The following is a 15,088-nucleotide window of genomic DNA, read 5'->3' as shown; positions in this document are numbered from 1 at the left end:
GTTCCTAATAATGTGGTGTCAGACCTGAGGGGTTCAATTCACATCATGATTTTAGAAACAGTTTTGCAAATCCCTTGGCATTTTGGTGAATTTGTCTACCGCATTTCATCCACAGTCAAATGGACAAACAGAGCGAGCAAACCAAAAACTTGAGCAATATCTTAGATGATATATTTATTAAATAAAAGATGATTGGGTTGATATTCTCCCCATGGCTGAGTTTGCATACAATAATTCTCAACATTCGTCTACAAGATTTAGCCCTTTCTATGCAAATCTAGGATATCATCCAAATATATCTCCCAATCTACCTTGTGACTCTACAATTTCTGCCATGGAAGATAGACTGATTCTTATGCAAAGTAATCTTGTATTATTAAAAGAGACATTGAAAACTGCTCAAGAAAGATATAAAACGTAAAGCTGACAGATCACGAAAGGCTGCTCCAACTCTTAATGTGATGAAGTATAGTTGTTAACTAGACATTTAAGGATGAAGGTACCATCTACTAAGTTGGGAATCAAATTTATTGGTCTATATAAAATCATTGCACAGATTAGTTCAGTGGCTTTTTGATTGGATCTTCTTGATTCCATGAAGGTACATCCTGTTTTTCATGTTTCATTGTTAAAATCTTCAGTTAAGAATCCATTTCCCGGTCGCTCTTTGTCTCCTCCTGAGCCAATTGAAGTTGATGTGCATGAGGAATTTATAGTCGAAAAGATCCTGGACTCTCGTATGTTTCTAAATCGACTATAGTACTTGCTTCGTTGGCAGGGGTATGGTCCAGAAGATGATCTGCTAAGGATGTTCATGTCTCACTTTTGGTAAAAACATTTCATCGACAGTATCCTGGGAAGCCTGGTCCTAAGCTGTCCAGAGGACGTCATTGAGAAGGGGGCATCCTGTTATGAATTTGCTTGCTATGAACTTGTCCTTAGAATTGCCCTCATTCAAGATGGTCGGGATTGTCTCATGAAGATTCAATCTTGGATCTCTGTTATGAACTAGCCCTTGCAATAGCCCTTATCCAAGATGGCCGGGACTGTCTCAGGAAGATTCCATCTTGGATCTCATTTCCTGTTTGAGCCTAGAAAAGGCACTTCCTGTTTTAAACTTTGCTTGAGTATTGTGTTTGTATCTGAACTAATATCAAAATAAATCCTGTTTACTACAGCTCTACCTGGCTATTGGGTTCCGTTTGTGATGCCAGAAGTGTGACATGACGTGCCAGGAGAGCTAAAGCCTTTTTTACCCAGATAATTTGGTATTATGTGCCCACTTTGTAGCCTTGACACAGAGTTGGGGTTCCAGGAAAGAATAGCCGACGGGGGTGTTTTGGTACCAGTGACAGCTTCAATGTTCACAGGGTTGATGATAGGGCAAAGTTCAGTGACTGCACGGATATCAGATTTGTCAAAAGAGCGAGAAAGGGCATCCACAGGACGAAAAGTAAGAGTGATATCAAAATGAGAAAAAAACGAAACCAACGGGCATGCCTAGGATTGAAGCAGTGAGCAGAACGAGAGTATCTGAGGTTCTTGTGGTCAGTAAGGATTGTTAAGGGATGCCTAGCTCCTTCAAGAAGATGTTGTCATTCCTCTAGAGAGGATTTTATAGCCAATAACTCCTTTTCCCTGATTCAATAGTTTGTCTCACTGGGTGAAAACTTCCTGGAGAGGAAACCACAAGGATGGCATCTTCCATCCTCTGGAAAGAATTGTACCAACACCAACAGCGGAAGCATCAACCTCCAAAAAGGATGGTCTTCATTGGTCCGGCTGACTAAGCACTGGCGCAAAAGACGTGGCCTTTTTTAGGAACTCAAAGGCAGTCACTGCTTCAGAGAACCACTGTCTAGGGTTAAAGTCTTTACGAGTAAGGACAGTGATGGATGCCAACAGACTGAAGAAATTTTGAGTGAACTGACGACAGTAATTTGTGAATCCAATGAAACACTGTATAGCCTTCAGGCCAAGCAGAAGAGGCCAATTCAGGATGGTGGAAATTTTATCTGGATCCATCTCCAAGCCAGAACCAGAGACTATGTACGCCAAAAAGGATACTTGAGAGACGAAAAATACATTTCTCCAGCTTGCAATACAAGTAGTTTTGGCATCATTGAGAAAGTACCACTTTAACATGGGAATAATGAGATTGAATATTTTGAGAAAAAAAATTCTGAAGCCACCAAGATACACGATAACGGAGTGGTAAAGAAGATCCCGGAAAAACTCATTTTCAAATGCCTGGAACACTGCTGAGGCGTTACATAAGCCGAACGCCATAATCAGGTATTCATAGAGCCCATCCCTGGTGTTGAAGGCAGTCTTCTATCTGTCCCCTTTGTGTATATGGACAAGGTTATATGCCTTTAGGAGATCCAATTTGGTAAATATCTTGGAACTATTAATATGATCAAACAACTCCTTAACAAGAGGCAATGGGTAACGTTTCTTCACAGTAATGACGTTAAGATGAGTGAACCGTCTTTCTTTTTAACAAAAAAGAACCCTGCCCCTGCTAAAGAGGAGGATCTCCTAATAAAGCCACTCTCCAAATTTTCAGAGACATTTTGGGACATAGCCTGAGACTCAAGTAAGAATAGAGGATAAATCCTTCTCTTAGGGATGGGTTTCCCTAAAATTAGATTGATGGGACAGTCCTATGGACGGTGAGGATGTAAACCCTCAGCTGCAGCTTTGCTAAACACATCATGGAAAGAGACATACATAGCCGTCAGAGGAGACTCAGGGGAGAGTACATGGCAGGCCGTGGAACCTGAGTTGGGCTTGACTGAAGATAAACACTGAGAATAGCACAAAGGTCCCCATGAGGTTACTTGAGCATGTGTCCAATCGAATTGGGGTGAGTGGGTCCGAAGCCAAGGTAACCCCAGAATTACAGAGTTTATGGACTTTGGAAGTACCAGGAAAGAAGATAATGCTAGAAATGTAAGACTCCTAGCCGCAGCCGAATAAGAAAGGTGACAGTGGTAATGGAGCTATTAGAGACTTGGTTGCCGTCCACCGCGGTGAGGAATAACGGGTGCTGTAAGGGCTGACATGACAGATGGAGATTAGAGACCAGAGCAAAGGAAATGAAGTTCCCAGGGGAGCTGGAGTCCATAAAGGCAGATTTAAATATGGACCCACTAGGGTTGTCCAGGAAGACGGGCCTCACAAAATCAAGTCTGGTAGAAGAGAATGGAGAAGGACCCCTCACTCCTAGTACGGCCTCCCTATCACTGACTAGGAGGAAGCGTTTCCTGGCTTCTTTGAGCAGAAAGAAAGCAGGTTTCCAGGATCCCTGCAGTAGAGGCAGACATTATACTTATATTGTCTCTCTCTCTTTTCAGGTGTAAGGTGGAAGCGACCAATTTGCATCAGGCTCCTCAGGTGGAAGTACTGGGGAGCAAGATACGGTGCTAGGAGTCGAGAATGATCCTTCTCCAGGGTACGCTCTCTGAATCGGAGATCCACCCATATGTATAGAGAAATGAGAGAGTCCAGATCAGAAGGAACTCCCTAGAGGGCAGCTCATCTTTAATTCGGTCTGTGAGACCCTGCCATAAGATAACAACCAAAGCCTCGTTTTTCCATTTCAATTTGGATGCCAAGGTGTGGAACTGGGATGCATAATGCCCCACCGGGAAAGTCCCCTGGAGAAAGGTTCAACAGACTTGAAGCAGCAGAGGAGACGCGTCCGGGCTCATCAAAGACCTTACGAAGGGTTTCAATAAACCTGGTAGTATTCTGTAGTATAGGGTGATCATGCTCCCAAAGAGAGAGAGACCCAGGCCAGGGCTTGACCAGAGAGCAGGGAAATAATAAAGTCAATCGTGGCCCTCTCAGAGTACAAGCAATCTGCATTCATCTCAAATTGTATGACACAATGGTTGAGGAAACCTCTACATTTCTTGGGATCCCTGTCATATTTCTTGCGGGGAAGAATCCAGATAGACTTGGAGGCAGAAGTGACCGGAGCTGGGTAGGGTGGTGGTACAGAAGTCTGCGATGTAGTGGTCAGGGAGTTCTGAAGAGTATCCAAACTGGAGACAACAGTTTGTAAACACTGGAGTAACTGGGCCTGGTCCGTCTCATGTTGCTTCACCCGGCAAGCCAGAGAAGTAGATCCTGGGCAGAGGTTTCTCCAGTATCTTCAGACATGGCCAGAGTATACTGTCATGCCCAAGTAAAGTGCTGCCTGCTTGTATTTGCACTGTTGAAACTGGAGGCGCAGAGTCTAGAGCACTCTGGAGGTATGGATTTGACTGCTAGAGACACGCAGGTCGCGGTTCTCCAGTACAGCTGCCAGCAAAGCAGAAGAAGAATGGTCTGGCAATCAGGGTTAGAACCAGTCAGACAAGGGTAGTACCAAATCGAAATCCAAAAGAAGCGCCAGAAAACAAACCAAGGTCAGAATCCACAAGAGTAATGCAGCAGGGGTAAACCAGAGGGAGATTCAGAAGCAAGACAAAGTCAATAACCAGGAGAGCAGACTGGAGACGCTGTAGTGGGACCTAATGCTCTGGCGTCCTTTTAAAATAGTATTAGACTGGGGCTAATTACTGGCGGCAGTGAAGTCACCAGCCCCCAATGGTTCCGAGATGGAGTCCCGTTGCCTAGCAATGGGGTGCTCATGCGTAAAAGAGCCAGCCAAGAAGTTCGGCATCTGGTTGCATTGCAGCCAGATGCAGGGAGTGCAGAGACAGGCAATTGTCCAGTAGGAGGTATGGAGGGACGGTGTCTGACAATATACCATAATGCTCCTTGTCTTTATTTCAAAATGTTAATGTGTAGCACTCTGTTTAAGACATGTTAATATGGACATCTTTGTAATTTAACATATATTCTACTCTTGTAAAGGTTTACACACACAAAGGTTGGTTGAGCTTTGCTGAATATTTTGCATTTTTTTTCTAGGAGACAGAACGCACCCTTTTTGCCCTTAGTTTATCACTCTTATAGTACATCTGCCACAGAGCAAACACTTTCATATAACACCGCACATATCTCCACAGGGTCGGTCATTGGAAGTTTTTTGGACTACTAAAAGCCTGATTCCGTTTGCTTAATCGGTCTGATTAAGCCCTCATGTATGCTTCGGATGTAGTGTGCAAGATTATTGTTCTGTGTGCAATATTTAATAATTTTACCATTAGGAGTTGGTTGCCAATGGATGAGGAGATAGCTGTAGTTTCTGGTCAGTAGGCTGATGGGGGTGATGGATCCAACATTGACTGCAAAAAGTAATTGTGATTTTGGGAGTATGTCCTCCTCAAATATTTTCATGTAAGTGTAATTTTTTATTTCAAAACAAATTCTATCCCCTGATGTACTTATTGACACTTAGTGACATTTACTATCCCACATCACATTATAATTAAGATAACATGAATAGCGGCTGCTCTCATTGAGCACAAATAGGTATGCATGACCCTAGATTACATGCTATGCGAAAATGAGGCAGAAATTTTGCCTCTTTAATTGTCTGATTCAGTATAGCTATTTATTTGTTTTAAATAAAAACAAATAATCCTGCAGCGCATCTTGTTCTACCACAGAAAATGTAATTTATTATTTTTAAAATAAAAACATGTACTTTGTTTTCACTATGTAGTGTATTATTAATTAATCATGGACAACATATTTGGTCAAATCATTAAGCACTTTAGTAAGCATATAATATTTACATTAGTTTTTCACATAAAAATGAATTCATGTTCTAAACAAATTATAATTTCAAAATAAACATTGCAGATAAAAAAAAAAACTTTTGTTTGTTCTTTTCCCCCCCCGTGCCAATGTTTGATGTTGGCCTCCGTACCTGGCTATTTGTATCCTGAGCACTGACGGAAGAAGAAACAGAGGCAGGTATTGAAGTCTCTGCTACCTCATACTCAGGAACATTTGGACCAGAAGATGGGTCAGGCCCTAGGGCTGTGTAGACAGTTTTATCAAGGAGTGCCAGTTATGTGTTGGTATTTGATTGTATTGCTGGCTCCAACTCCCACTGCAAAAATTGGGTGGAGCTTAATATTGTAGCAGGAGGAGATGTTGCCCTCTGTGTTTGGCTCTCTTCTTTTTCTATACAAAACAAGGAAGGAAAATGCTCAGACTAGGGAAGAAACTTTCCTCATAAAGAGTATTACTATATCAATAGTGAATATGAGTATAATTACTCTCTTCTGATTTTAATATCCATCGTGGGGGTGCACCACCAACTTGTACAATGAGTCAAAGGAGAAGAAGAGAAGTTGAGCCTCAACTTCTCTTTCTTCTCCTCTCTTTTTCTTCCTGCTCCTCATCTTCAGTCACTGCGGTGGGAGGTTGGTTCTCATCGGAACGAAACAAATTGTAAAATCAATCAGCCAACCCAACCTTAACATATTTTATATGTAAATATTAGTGAGGTTAGACATTACTAGAGTTAGCAGTTGAAAATTTTACTACGTTAAAACCCGATTTTAATCATTCCTAGCGAGTAAAGATCTATCACTTTCTGTTTTCATAGATTTAGGTGAAGAGAATATTTACTGTTAATGTGAAGCATTTATACACTGTTCAAAAAGTCATTTGTATTACACAAATGTAAAATTATTCTAATTTATTAGACACAATTCTTACAATCTTAGACACACTGCTTGTATCTTTCAAATAAGTATAATTACTTGACTTATCATGCGATGAAGCAACAAAGGACCACGCATCACTGTCCACTCCTCCAATACCCCTTATCTGTTCCACATCGTTCTGTTCTCATTGTTTAGAGTTAGGACCACCCTATTAACAGAGGCACCTTTATGGGGCGTGTGACTTATCATGCATTTGTAAATGTGTGTAACTGAGAATTCTGAATTTTTATGTACATGTAGAAAAATAGTTATTTTAATAGTTCACAGCAGTGTGCTGGGGGAATTTTCTCTATTTTTTCCTTTTCTGTAGGAATGCAGACCAACATGGTTTGCTCTAGAGGTGGAAGTTCAACAGTTGTAATTGGGCAGCCGGCAGTCCCCCTTGTATAGGGGCAGTTATCCCTCAACTTGACTTTCAGGTGGCAACTCTTGCCACTTTTAAAACAAGATAAAATAATAATCAAGTATAAATTATTGTAATACCTTACCAATTAGAACATATTACTATTAATATTACCATTGCAAATAATAACATTGGGATGGTATTGTTGTTGATTTATATAATTTTGACTATAATACATGGGTATTACTCACCTCTTTTCACATCAGTAACGCTCTTGCAGATGTGGCTTACCGCATTTACCTGTTACCAGTTTTGTCCTTCCATATGCGCTGTTTAGTCTCAGCCATTAGTTACTTGGTTTTCCCAAGGTGCAAAGTTACTCCTTTTTTTTTGCTTTATATTTCTTAATTAATCAGTTCCTTTGTCTCCAACCTGAAAACTAGGTACAGCTCTACGGTGTCTGCAGTTTGTTTATAATGCTCTCGAGCTTCGAGCTACTCTTAAAGGCTCAATTAGCCTCTCTTGAGTTTCTTGTAAAGTTGTGATTATATCAGCCACATTTTGGATTGATGTGAAAACTGGAAGATTCAGAATAAATATTGGATGGAATGCAAAGTTGGCAAAGAAAAGACTTTGGGAAATGGAGATGGGTTCAGAGATGTTGTAAGTCAATTCAGCAGTGGGTAGAAGATCCATGCAATCATCTTTAAGGTAACTGTAAACATTGTAAGCAATATTCAAGCCAGTGGCAGAACTACCATTGGTGCAGCAGCTGCGGTGCACTGGGGCCCATGGAGATTATGGGGAACTAGCGAGCTGTGGACTCCTGGGTTCCCTCCTCCCCACATCACTGCATCAGGGCCTACAGCTCGCTAGTTCCACCATCTGATTAGTCCTTTCAGTTTGCCCATTAGATTATGGATAAAAGAGAAGGACAGAATAACCTTCACTCTAGAGGCAGTGCAGAAACTCTTCCAAAACTTAGAGATGAATTGAACAGCTTGATCTAAAACATATATCATAGGGGATGCCATGAATCCTGATTATTTCATGATTTATAAGTTGTGCGCTCTGTTCAGTGGTAGGTACCCCTTTAGCAGGAATAAAATGATCTACTACAACTAGCATTGTTGTCATCACTTTTGAAGTAGGTAGGTCTGCTATGAAATCCATAGAGAGAGAACTCTAGGGATGAGATGGGATTGGAAGAGATTGAAGTAAACCTAGTGGCAAGTTTCGTGGAGTCTTAATTCAGCACATGTATGGCATGATGAAACATATATAATGACATTTCTTTTAAAGTTTGCCCATCAGAAAGAACATGCTAACAATTGTTGAGTTTTTTATACTCTTAAATGTCAAGTTGGTTTGGAATTGTGGACTAATTTTAATATTTCTACTCATACTGACTAAGATACATAAAGGCGATGGAGATGAGTCCAGTAGCAATTATAAAATGCTAAATTAGTATATAACATCGGATTTATGAGGAAAGGGTCGGTGTCATAACCCTATTTGTGTCATAACCCTATTTCAAAAGAGAGAGTAAATCCGAAGAAACAGTGGCTCCGGTACATTTATTTTTCCAGAGCTTTCTCTTAGATAGTGCATCTGCTTTGCCATTTCTGGATCCAGGTCAGTAAGAAGCTTTGAAATTGAAACAAGAGATGAATAAAATTCCTCTAGCCTGTCTAGGGAACAATTGTTTAGCAGTGCGTAAAAATTCCAGATTTCTGTGATCAGTAAGAACTGTCACTGGATCGAGAAAACCCTCAAGAAGATGTCTCCATTCTAAAAATGCACACTTGATGGCCAGTAATTCCATATTTCCAATATCATAATTCTTCTCTACTGATATTTTCTGGCGAGAAAATTAGTAAGAGGGTTACAGCAGCATCTTCTCACTTGTACCTTGAGAAAGGATTGCATCCACTGCGGAATCAGAGGCATCAATTTCGAGAAAGGGAAGTTCACGATTGTGATGTATCAAAATTGGCGCTGATGTAAAAAGAGTCTTAAGTCGAGTAAGTCGAGTAAGTCGAGTAAAGCTTTCTGTTCTTCAGTGACAATTCAAAAGTAACACCCTTTCTGGTGAGTTGTGGTAATAGGAGCAATTTTTCCAGAAAAGTTTCTTATGACTTACAGTAGAAATTTCAAAAGCCATTTTTAGGTACAGGCCGATTAACAACTGCATCAATCTTACTGGGGTCCATGCTCAGACCATGAGGGAAATTATAAATCCTAAGAATTGGATTTAAGCTTGTTCACATTCATACTTTTTCAATTTAATATACAGTTGGTTCTTCTGAAGTCTTCCAAAAACAGCACAGACATGTTTGGGATATTACTCCAGATTAGGAGAAAATATAAGAATGTCATCCAAATAGACAGCAGCAAATTGATCTAGAACATATAGTTCATTGATAAAATGCTGGAAAGTTGCAAGGGCATTACACATAGAGATGGGCAGGCTCGGTTCCCCGAGATTCGAATTCATCCGAATTTAGCCTATCTGAGTACCAAGCCGAGCATGCTCGGTACTCTCACGCCAAGTGGGATTCAAAATCGAGGCAAAACGTCATTGTGACGTATTCGTTTTTCTGAGCTCGGTTCTTGCAAGATTTGAAAAGCATAAATACCAGCCTCCACAGCAATCCATCGCTATTTGACAGAGGGAGAAAGCAGGGTTAGGTCACACTGGCTAGATCAGCGCAGGGACAGATCAGTATTTGGACACATTATTGTTTGTATGCAATACCATTGCAATCTTAATACCAGTTGTTACAGCAGTAAGAGGAGGATAGAGGAGGGTTTTTTTGTGCAGTTTCTGGCACTCCAAGTGCTTTTGGGGTGTCCCCCATTCTTTTGCATTAATATTTCTGGCTGTCAAAAGTCCTGTTTGTCAGCAGTCTCAAAAAATAATTTTTAGCAATCCAAGTGCTTTTGGGGTGTCCCCCATTCTTTTGCATATATATTTCTGGCTGTCAAAAGTCCTATTTGTCAGCAGTCTCAAAAAATTTTTTTTAGCACTCCCAAGTGCTTTTGGGGTGTCCCCCATTCTTTTGCATTAATATTTCTGGCTGTCAAAAGTCCTGTTTGTCAGCAGTCTCAAAAAATTATTTTTAGCACTCCAAGTGCTTTTGGGCTGTCCCCCATTCTTTTGCATATATATTTCTGGCTGTCAAAAGTCCTATTTGTCAGCAGTCTCAAAAAATAATTTTTAGCACTCCCAAGTGCTTTTGGGCTGTCCCCCATTCTTTTGCATTAATATTTCTGGCTGTCAAAAGTCATATTTGTCAGCAGTCTAAAAAAATAATATTTAGCACTCCAAGTGCTTTTGGGGTGTCCCCCTTTCTTTTGCATTAATATTTCTGGCTGTCAAAAGTCCTGTTTGTCAGCAGTCTAAAAAAATAATATTTAGCACTCCAAGTGCTTTTGGGGTGTCCCCCATTCTTTTGCATTAATATTTCTGGCTGTCAAAAGTCCTATTTGTCAGCAGTCTGAAAAATAATTTTTAGCACTCCCAATTGCTTTAGGGGTGTCCCCATTCTTTTGCATTAATATTTCTGGCTGTCAAAAGTCATATTTGTCAGCAGTATCTAAAACAATTTGTAGCACTACTAGTGCTTTGGGCTCATAATGGATTCAAAGCAGTCCACATATGAGCAGAATCAGCAACCAGGTTCTATCACCAGTCCTGATGGTAGTTTTCCCAGTACGTCATCTGGGAAAGGCGATTTCAAACTATGCAGTCTTTTGAAATCAGGCAAAAAACACACACCAATTTTTTTTTTACCGTGTTGAAGCGAAAAAGAAGTGTAACTGAGGAAAAGTTAAGTGCCGATAAAAAAAAAAATAGCCAACATGACATTCTACACATGCAGTGGCAAAGAGAGAATGAGGCCTTCACCTTTGTCTGTTAGTGGCAGATCAAAAAATGTTACCGAGCCTACAAGTGGTGCAAAACTTCTGTTACACGTCAAGGCCGAGCTGCAAGATAACAGTAAGGCAGTAGAGGATAATGTTTGCTCTGAATCACAAATGACACCAATCCCTGTGGAGAGTCCATCCAACAGTGGGATGTCTAATCGTGAGCATTCTGTTAGTGTACCCATAAAGATGGACCCTTTCAGCAGTTCTGCTGATGTGTATCTGAACAGCCCGAATGTAGCCGGTGATACACAAATTGAGGATGCCACTTTGGAAATAGAAGAGGATGAGGAGGAGATTTGTGTAGGCGACGAGGGCACTAATGATGATGTTGATGATTATGATGCAGACAGATACCAAATTGCCTTTCTCAATTTCTATTTATATTCTAGACTCTATAACGGCTGAATAGTTTTCTATTTTACTCCTAGTGGAGAGGGGGTCTGATGCAGACAGATACCAAACTACCTTGGTCCATTTATTTTTACATTCTAATTCTACAGTCTATGCAGGCTGCTATTTTTCTATTCAACTACAAGTGGAGGGTAGGGGGGGGCATAGATAGCCACCAAACTACTTTGGTCCATTTATTTTTACTTTCTAATTCTTCAGTCTATGCTGGCTGCTTTTTTTCTATTCAACTACAAGTGGAGGGTGTAATATACACCCAATGACAATGGCTGCATTGCCGATAGGCTAAGATGAAGAGGAAGACAACCAGGTTTGTGTGCAGAATTAAGGGCGGCCTACCAGGGATTAAACTGTTTTCTTCCTAATTTATTAGCTTCAGAATTACCTTACTTATCCAAGAAACAGATGGAGCACTAAAATAGGTTAATTTATGCCCATAAACATTTATTTTTAAACAAAATTGCAAAACAAAACCAAACAAAACCAAAACCAAAACACGCAAGGGCAGTTCGGCAAAACCAAAACCAAAACACAACGGTAATCCAGATCCAAAACCAAAACCAAAACACGGGGGTCAGTGAGAATCTATAATTACACAGACCGAAAGACAGAACCAAATATTCAAAACCCTATCTTGTCCTGGAGTCAGTTTTCCACTCATCCCCAACAAGAATGTATGCCACACATAAATCAAGTTTCATAATTATTTTTGCCTCCTGAAGCCTCTCAGATAATTCAGGAATTAAGGGGAGTGGGTAAAGGTTCTTAATCGTGGTCTTATTCAAGTCCCTGTTTTTAAGTGGTTATGTGTAGAAAATACATGTGATTCAACTTTATTTAATGTTTATTTTTATATTAAACTTTTATTGCACTATACATTACATTTTATTTCTGTGGTGTAAATGCTGTTCATATTGCTTACATTGTACATTGTTGATTCCTGAGTATTATGGCTACAAAATTCAACTCAAAAACATATTTTATTTAATATCTTCAAGGTCAGATGTAATGGAAGGTTCTATGTCATGAGTCATTTGCTGAAAAGTGGTATTTCTAATAAACTATGTACTTCTGCTGCACACTGCTAAATGTAATAATAAATCAGGTACATAATCTCGCTTTAGGGCGAAGGTCAAAGCCTTAAGATAGGAAATAATTGTACAGCATAAAATAAACTTTGGCATGTATGTAGCATTTTTTAAAAACACATATATCCCTTGTAATTGAGGCTAGAGATGGTAATGAAATTTGTTACTTTGATTTAATAAATCATAAAGTAATCATTAGTGTTCTTTTACCCATGAAACAATTCTACCTTCAGTTTAAATTTTTATGTATAAAAGCTTTGAGCAGTATATGTACTAATGGATTTCCCATACATTACAAGTTTGAAGTGGCTGCAAAAATCCAGAAAGTAAAATTAAAAACTAACAGCCTAGCTTTTTCCTGCTTTCTTGTCTGAAATATCAGCACTATTTAAAGGCATGTAGAAGAAAGTCCTATATAGAACAATGTCCTATATAGAACAATATGTAAATGTCTTGTAAATGTAAATGAAAATATCCTGCCTAAGTTACAGAGGAATTATCATCCAAATATGATGCTTTTTTTTAAGGAGTGTAACATTAAACATAACTAAACTCTTCAAGATGTTCCACTTTCAAAGCAAAAACAAGTTTGTATTTATATTGGTGGCCCTCTTCAGTATGGTTTTAATGAGTGCAAAGTACCATGCAATTCCCACCTAAAACATTTAGCTTTGGGTAGAATTCTGCATCTATAGCAATGGAAATAGTGGCAACTGCAAGCACTGAAATATTGTAGTGGTTTAAAATTTTATAAAGAATAAGTGGTTCGGATTCTGTGAAATCCGACAGATCCGAGATTTTGGGGTTCTGAGTCGAGCTAAAACATGACTCGGCTTCTCGCACTAAATTTGGATCTGAAAACAAGGCAAAATATAATTTCTGGTAAAATGTAGGATCCTGCAAGTTTAGGATCGATATCATCTACATATAGTATAGACGAGCGGTTCGGATTCGGAGAGAAATAACAGATCAGAAATTTGGGGTTCCGAATAAAACCAAGCTATGACTCGGTTTCTCGCGCTAATTTCGAATCTCAAAATGAGGCAAAAATGTAATTTCCATGAAAATATTGATGCAAAGAGATTATATCTTCTACATATATAGCCCTCCCTAATTTTCTCCTAACCTTTTAGAACAGGCAGCGTTTAGGGAGGATGTTATCTGAAAATAGTGTTCAGGGTGAAAAAGGAAAATATAAAACAATAGAATAGTTGCGATTATTGTAAATTAGTTCTGTAGGGATCAGTCAACTATCAGTCAGCAACAGTTTGCTGATCAATTGGTTTAATTTTGATCTTTCAGAGAGTTTAGAAGGAGTAGTGGCCACTGGTTTTTATTAATGAATATATATAGTACTAGTATATAGATGGAGTTAGCTATCATTCTGAACTAACTGATATATTTAACTGTATGACTACTAGCAGCAAAACCCCCAAAAAATAGATTAATTTCTTTTAAAATGTTAACTTTTTCCAGCAAAAGTAATTTTGTGTGAGGCAGTGACATCTGTATTAAGTGTGAAAAAAGGGAGTGAGGGTTTTTCTAGGCATTTCAACATTCAGAGACCGCATATAGAACATTGCAGCAGCAGCAAAAAAAAATTAATCTGTCATGTCACCAACTGAAGCAAGCCCATTAGTTAAATTAAACAACACCAAAAAAGTTAGCATAAGGTGCAAGAGATATAAATGTTGAAATGATGTGCGCACACAAAATTGGGAATGTTATACAGCATGCATCATGGAGAGTGAAGAGGCAGTAACAATCAGATGTCATTAGATGGACAGAGGCATCAGTAAATATGTAGACAAGTAGATATCCAGTTGTAAAGTGCTATGTTATTTGCGGTCTCTATATAAATAAATGTTGCTGATGATATACAAAGGTGGCCTGCACTCATACTAAAAAGTTCAAAGTATAGCACTATGCACTTCTCGAGATGCAGAGCATTCATCGTTAGCCAAGAGCAGAGCTGTCAAATACAGTGTTTTACATAAGTAGTTGTTTATGCTATGATTATAGTAGATGTGGGCCATAATGCTGCGGTTGTGAATCAAATAAGGGGTCTGTGATAGTTATGCCAGTTACCATGTATATCTGCATCCAGTTACCATGTATCTACATAATAATTTCCAGTTTGAGATTAAAATGCCAATCTCAAATCATACTTTTTGCTATGTGTAAGCTCAAGTGTAGTATCTGACCTATTACAGTTGCTTCTGGATGCCCTGAATGAGCGGGTCTCCTTGGTCTGATGCCGGAAGCCTGGTGGTGTTTGGAGCCTGAGGTGTCTGTGCCTCCGGGGGAAAGGGCCCGTAGGTCACCTGAAAATGCATTTGTGATGGGAATGGAACCCTCACCTTGCACAACCCCAGGGTAAAGAGGACTGCCCTAGACTTGCAGCTGAGGTGGTGCCAAAGACCCATATATATATAAATATGGAATGTATAAATAATACAGCCCAACACAAAAAAATGTTTAGTAGCTAAGGATATACAAACACATTTAAGATATTTTGTGGTTGTTGAAGTAAAAAAATGAAAATATTTTTTTTTCAAATTGATTCTAGTTTTTGAGATAATTGATACCCTCAATTAATAGGGAACTTAGCCATACCACGTGCATATGGGAATCTACTGGAACATTCTGGAAGGTGAGACTTATTATTCTAGGTGTTC

This window comes from Mixophyes fleayi, chromosome 3 (genome assembly GCF_038048845.1).
Source record: "Mixophyes fleayi isolate aMixFle1 chromosome 3, aMixFle1.hap1, whole genome shotgun sequence".
NCBI classification, from domain to species: domain Eukaryota; kingdom Metazoa; phylum Chordata; class Amphibia; order Anura; family Limnodynastidae; genus Mixophyes; species Mixophyes fleayi.
The sequence above is the reverse complement of the archived record's forward strand: the minus strand, read 5'-3'. Positions refer to the sequence as shown.